Source organism: Amia ocellicauda, unplaced genomic scaffold, assembly GCF_036373705.1.
Source record: "Amia ocellicauda isolate fAmiCal2 unplaced genomic scaffold, fAmiCal2.hap1 HAP1_SCAFFOLD_38, whole genome shotgun sequence".
NCBI classification, from domain to species: domain Eukaryota; kingdom Metazoa; phylum Chordata; class Actinopteri; order Amiiformes; family Amiidae; genus Amia; species Amia ocellicauda.
In genome coordinates, this window is record NW_027102952.1 from 384667 (window position 1) to 392245 (window position 7579).

Here is a 7579-nt window from a genome sequence, read left to right on the forward strand (position 1 = left end):
CATCTCTTACAACCAGGTTGATTGTGTGCACGAGACATGGGTGGTGGGTCCATTTCAAGATGTTAAAAAGCTTTGGTGATGTTAGCTGCGTTGTCAGTAACACAGCAATCCACTTTGTTTTCTACTTGCCACCCTTTTTTTGCACTCTTAGCAGTCCCTCTGCCAAGTTATCTGAAGTGTGTCTGCCACTAAACTCAAAACAGTCCAGAAGATTGGACACCATTTTTTATAATTTTCAATGAAGTGACATGTAGCAGACATGAAGGAAGTGGTGGCTCTGGATGTCCAGCAGTCAGTTGTCAGGCAAACTGCTGTAGCCTTTTTAACCCTTTCTTGCAGTGAAGCACATTGTCTGTCATACAGTCTTGGAATAGTTGTTTGGGAGAGTGTTTTCCTGCTTGGAAGAACATACATTGGATTGAGAGCATGGGTGTAGCTTCTAAATCCCTTGTCCTCCACGACTGAGAATGGTTGGAATTCCCTTGCAATAATTTTAGCCAATACCTCATCAATTGTGTTTGGTCTTGCTGGGGTCATGGCCTTTGGCATAAATTGGCTTATAGAACTATGGGTTGCAATAGGTCGCAGTACCTGATGCCTGAGGGGTGGCTGTGAGCACTGCAGCAGCAATGGTTCCAGTAATCGCACAGGTATTTTCATTTTCAGTAGCAGGCATGCTAGCTTGCCTGTTTTCTTCCAACTGCATTGATGGATTTATAATTCTAATGTGTCTGTGAAGGTTGTTAGTAGACCCTGCTTGATATGATACTTTACAATTTTTACATTCTGCCTTTGTTGTTTATATTATCAAAATGCATCCAAATGCTACTTCGTTTGTGCCTGTCACTCATCTTGTTTTCTGACCCGTAATTAAAGATGAACTTTTCGCCACACTGCTCGGCCGCACCACTCGCACTGACTGAATGTTGTGTTGAGGTGTGTGTGCTGCACCAAACGGGAGCACCGGGACAATGTCATCATACGCAGCACATCAACACAACATTCATACTTTTATTCTGTCTTGTATTCATTTATAAGAAATAAAAACATAAGAACAGACATCCTTTCTCAGACGGGACCCGGCACATTCGCGAACGACATCACTATTCTGTCCCTGTGCGCCGTGTTGATCTGGGTCCTGCTCCCAGGTCTGCCACCTCCCCTCCTGTCTGCTGAAGTCCACTTTCCAATGTGGGAGGTCTCTGCGGCTCGTATCAGACGCTCCCTCCTCTCCTCTCCCAGGGCAGGGTGATTAAGTGGGGACGCGTGTGAAGAGTGCAGGTGGACCCAGGTGAGTTGTGCGGTGGTGATTGGCTCAAAGAAACACAAATAATAAGGCACACGTGCAAACAATCAAAATAATACTAAGTGAATAACAAATTAAACAATAAAGTGAAAGATAATCACCACACAAAATAATGGCAATATAGAACCAAACAAAATACACAAGCCATATTGCATAAAGTGAAGTGAAATATAAATATAATAAGTAATGGTGATTAAGGAGCTAATTAACACCGTCCGTGACATTTACATTGGTTGGGTGTGTGGATACCAGTAATTATTTTTGTTTTATTGAAATACAAAATAATTCTATTTTTCCGAAGTGCTGAACTTTAATACAGTCTAGAAAGATTAATATTTTTTGTCTTGGGCTATATTATTATTACCATAGTTTTTCTATTGTATAAGTATCTTGGAGTAGGGGCATCTCACCTGTCCTGTAAGATTTGGGAGGGTAGGAATAGTGTAGTTATTTTCTCTGTTTACTTGTTGTGTGCCCCATTACTGTTAGTTCAGGTAGCCACTGTGAATTTAAATCCTGAACCCTACTTTGCCAAATAAGGTCACAGCTTTACTTTGGTATGTAAAAAAAAAAAGAAATAAGAAAGAAAAGAAAACGCAGGATAGGCACATACCTCAAATTTGGCACATACCCCCTGTGGCCCCCCTAACTGGCACCGTGGACAAAACACTGTCAGCACCCCCCCCACCACTAACATCATGGACAATACACCCCCCCGATGATGGCCCCGCTACGATTACAACTGGCCCCAGCCATGCCCCCCGAGATGAAAGGGGCTAGAACCACCGCTGAATGGCTTGTTAGTGAGTTTGACTTAGGATCATGTTTTTAGTTGTTTAATATCTGCAATATGAATAGCCTACAATCATTACACATAAGTTTGATTTAAAATAACTAATTAAAGGTTAGATATACTGTATAACTTTGAATACTATTCTATACGGAGACATTATGTATTCTTACCATGGCAACTTCGATATTCTTGTTTCTATTAACTTTTGCATGTAAAGATTACATATTGTGGTTATGGGATACTTCGTTGCATTTTTTGGCATGTTGTTGTTTTCTTTTATGTGTGACTTTTAACTTTATACCCTATAGGATCCAATAACTTTAAACAGTATAACAATAATAATATTATAAGAGAAGACCAGCTAATGTATTGTTTACATGCAAAACCTTGGAAAAACATACTATTGTAAGCAAATGTAAACTATGAGGAAATATAATATTTGCACCCACAGTATAATGGACTGGGGGATAATCAGTATTTAAAAACTTTAAACTTTCAATATTTCCTTAAGTGACATTACGTGTACATCTAGATTGGTGATTGTTTCGTTACTCTGTAGTATTTCCTTCTTTGCGTCATCCTGCCGAGCTCATGAATTCTTGCCAAGGATGTTTTTCCTTGACTCCTTTGTCTCCGCAGTGAGGCTGACTGGGACGAAGTATGGCTGTGGAGATGGGGGTGTGGGGCCTGCACGGTCATGGTCTCGCAATACCAGCCCCAGTCCAAGAGGATACTGTATATTTTCTGTGACATCTTCCGAGGAACAGTGCCTTCATTGAAACTGTGGCGACATAGAAACTAAAGCAATCTTCTGTCCTGTCTCGAAGCAGTACAAGGAGAAGCTGACATGGGAGACGTCAAACAGCAGTTAGATTATTTATTATTATTTGTAAACCTAATAAACTGCCTGGCTTGAAATGTCTCTATGGTGACATAGTGAAAAAAGGTGTTACGAGTTGGACGCCATGGCGTAACAAACTGAAAAAAACAGTTTTCGGCTAGAGAACATTTGACAGTACCTGATATTATGGCAACTGCCCTGTTTTGGAAATTACAACATTTAATATCTTTGGTTTATATTTACAATAGGGCTATTTTGAAACATTAAGGCAGATTGCATGCTTCTCCTGAAACCTCCGAAGTTTTCCTGTCCTGTCTTCCTGTCATGCGATATGTTTTTATTGTATATTGTTCAGCTCGGCTACTCTTTCTGATTAGCCAGCTATGTATTATATTGTATTTTTCTCATTGGGTCTGTGACCCGCTCCTATTGGATCAGGGGTCCACTGCCATGATATTGCGCGGAGGCCGCACAAGTGCTTGATTGCCTACACCAGACATTGTGCAAGTAGATTACGGCCTCGCTCCTAGCTGCACTAGTAGAGCAGCCGGCCTTGTTCTTGTAAGTGGAGGGCATAAGAGTTAACCTCTGTAGCCCCGCTTTGTATATGCTGATAGCAGACAGCTCCCGGTAGAGCGTGACTATGGTCCTCGCTCCTGGACGGCTCAGGTGCGGCCCTACGGGATCCCTGAGGTAACTGTCTGGAGTTGTGTTGCCTAGGCACCCTTGCGGTGCACCTCGTGGCAGGCTCCCTTATCAGCTCGCTGCCTCCGCCCCTGCGACGGCTTTGTTATACAGCAACCCCTCCCCCTTGGGCAGTGCTTCCGACTTGAAAGATAACGATAGGTTGCGTATGCAATACAGTACACACAAACCATTATTTGAATAGGCACACAAAGCGCCAACTAAGCATGAATGATAGTATAAATGAAAAACACTTGTGGCTTTTGCTTTTTCATGTACAGGGCATAGCAGTTTGCAATAAAGTTTATTCATACATGTAGTAAACACACATACACACAGGCATCCAAATGTGTAAAGTATGCTTCCAACAAGGCCGACTTCATCTCCGCCTTCGCCTCCCACCACTCTCTGGATTTCCTCGCTCTCACTGAGACATGGATCTCCCCGGAGAACTCATCCACCCCTGCTGCCTTATCCTCTGTGTTTGTCCTGTCCCACTCCCCCTGTCTTACTGGGTGGGGGGGGAATAGGGCTCCTGCTCTCCCCTTCTCTGCTATTCTCTGTGCCACCCCCCTCTCTCTCCTCTATCGCCTCCAACAGCTTTGAATTCCCTCTCACCTCTTTCTTCTAGTTCTCTACTGTCCTCCTGGTCCACTCACCACCTTCCTGGATGAACTCGACTTTCTTCTCTCCTCCCTCCCCTCGCTGTCCTCACCTACCATCCTCTCCAAACCCTCCCACTCTGCCGGATTTCTTCCTCTCTTTTACTCCTTTAACTTCTCTCTCTCCGTCTCCACCCACTCACAGAGCAGGCTGCCAGTTAGACCTCATCTTGTCTAGAGGCTGTTCCCCTTCGCAACTCTTCGTGACACCCCTGGACATCTCAGACTCAGAATCACCACCGAGACGGCTCTCCTGGCAGTCACTGACTCCCCCCGGTGTGCTCGGGCGGCCTCCCTCTCCTCAGTCCTCATCCTCCTTGATCTCTCTGCAGCATTTGACACTGTCGATCACTCCATCCTCCTCTCCTACCTCGCTGACCTCGGTATCTCTGGAACTGCTCTCACCTGGATCTCCTCCTACCTCAACGACTGGACCTACCAAGTGACATGGCAAGGTTCCTCATCCACCCCCCAACCTCTCCTCATAGACGTACCCCAAGGCTCCATCCTGGGCCCGCTCCTGTTCTCTCTCTACACTCGCTCCCTGGGCCCCCTCATCGCATCCCATGGTTTCTCCTACCACTTCTATGCAGATGATGCCCAGATCTTCCTGTCTTTTCCCTCTTCTGACCCTCTCATCCCTTCTCGCATCTCTTCCTGTTTGTCTGCTATCTCCGCCTGGATGCAGTCACACCACCTCAAGCTCAACCTCTCTAAATCGGATCTCCTCTTTTTCCCCCACTCTTCCTCACCTTCTGCGGATCTCCCCATCTCAATCCCCTTGGAATCCACCACACTTTCTCCTGCTTCTTCCGCTAAAAATCTAGGAGTCATTCTTGATCCTGCGCTCTCCTACACCCAGCACATCACCACACTGACAGGCACCTGCAGATTCTTCCTGAGCAACATACGCCGAATCCGTCCCTTCCGCACCAACTTCTTGACTCAGCTGCTCGTCCAGTCACTGGTCCTCTCCCGCCTGGACTACTGCAACTCCTTCCTGGCCGGCCTGCCTGCAACTACTACCCACCGCTCCAGCTCATCCAGAACTCTGCGGCTCGCCTGGTAATCTCTTTCCCTCGCACACACTACTCCACTGCTCCGCTCCCGCCACTGGCTCCCGATACCGACACAATATTATTATTATTTTTTTTATTTCTTGGCAGACGCCCTTATCCAGGGTGACTTATAAAATAAGTGCAATACAAAGTGCAAGAATACAGTTAAATACAAGGCATCAAACATTACAGATTCAAATTTACATTAAACAAAGCAATTCAAGATATAATACATTTTACAACTTCCAATTTATACAGTTAAGTGCAGTAAGTGCGGACATACATCCTGGAAAGTAAAGCTAAGTGCTGTCAAGATGTAAGGTACAGTCAAGGGTTACAGGAAAGGGAGCAAGGAGGAAAATCAATCAATAATCCAAGAAGCATGACAAAATGCTATGAAGTGCTATCTAACGGGGATTAAAGGGACTAATATTACAAGTACTGTCTGAAAAGATGTCTTGAGTTAGCGCCGGAAGGATATATTAGTTGTAATATTAGTCCCTTTACTCTCCTGTAAGGTAGCACTTCACAACATTTTACCATGCTTCTTGCCTTGTATTACTAATACTTGTATTATTGATTTCCCCCTTGCTCCCTTTCCCGTAGCCCTTGACTGGGACCTAACATCTTGACAGCACTTAGCTTTCACTTTCCAGGATGTATGACTTTACTTATTGTATTTACTTGTGTAAATTGGAAGTTGTAAAATGTATTATGTTTTGAATTGCCTTGTATAATGTAAATTTGAATTTGTAATGTTTGATGCCTTGTACTGAATTGTATTCTTGCACTTTGTATTGCGCTTCTATTTTGTAAGTCGCCCTGGATAAGAGCGTCTGCCAAGAAATAAAAATAATACTAATAATGTGTATTCCCGAACATACAGTGAGGGGAAAAAAGTATTTGATCCCCTGCTGATTTTGTACGTTTGCCCACTGACAAAAAAATGATCAGTCTATAATTTTAATGGTAGGTGTATTTTAACAGTGAGAGACAGAATAACAACAAAAAAATCCAGAAAAACGCATTTCAAAAAAGTTATAAATTGATTTGCATGTTAATGAGGGAAATAAGTATTTGATCCCCTATCAATCAGCAAGATTTCTGGCTCCCAGGTGTCTTTAATACAGGTAATGAGCTGAGGTTAGGAGCACTCTCTTAAAGGGAGCACTCTCTTAAACGTACAAAATCAGCAGGGAATCAAATACTTTTTTCCCTCACTGTAACCCATTATCAATACAAATAAGGGGAATGTTTTTTTTTCTTTCTCTCAATGTTCTAACACTCCTCAAACAACAAAAATGCAGTAGAAGAAAAGACATTTGTGCTAGGAAAAAGAACAGAAAAAATTAGCCTACATCTCACCTTCTTTGTGGGTCTGGCCATAAGACTTCATCCACATCACATGCGATGTTGTCTTGAGCCAGGCAGCATGGAAAGTATCGCTTGGAGTGCCATATCCAGGCCTGGCATGACCCCTGATCGATGTCTCCACAAGCCTCCTCCATTGCCTGTAGAAGGGGTATGCGTTGGTGGGGCTGGCGATCATACACCTTCCAACGTCATACAGAGAAGAATTCCTCAATAGGATTCAAGAACGCAGATTATGGGGGCGATTGAGTTTGATGAAAAGTGGGTGACCTGTGAACCAATTGCGGACCACAGCAGCCCGGTGGAAGCTAACATTGTCCCAGATGATAACGTACCTGGGCTTTTCTGGCACCCAGTCATTAGGGATTAGTCTGTTTGTGGAGGGTGTCCAGAAATGTGATGATGTGTGCAGTGTTGTATGGGCCAAGGATTGCATGATGGTGAAGGACCGCACACATTGTTACGTTGCCACCACGTTGTCCTGGGATGTTGATGATTGCACGGTGTCCGATGATATTTCTGCCGTGGCCGCTTGTTTTTGCAAGATTGAAACCTGCCTCGTCCACATATATTAGCTCACGATGCACTGAATCTGCTTCTAGCTCCATGACAAAACAATGTAGCACAGTATGAAAAGACAGGGATCAGTCAATATGATGTAGCACCGTGCACTTCCAGATCCAGTACCAATGATAGGATAGTATAGCTTACGTGCAGATATTCATATCTCAGTTGTTTTACACGGTCTGAGTTTTGTTCGAAAGGAACTCTGTATAGCTGCTTCATCCCAATTCTATTAAGTTTCAGTAGACGAGAGAGTGCCGAGAGACTCACTCTGTTGATGTTGTGGAATGTGTGTTATCT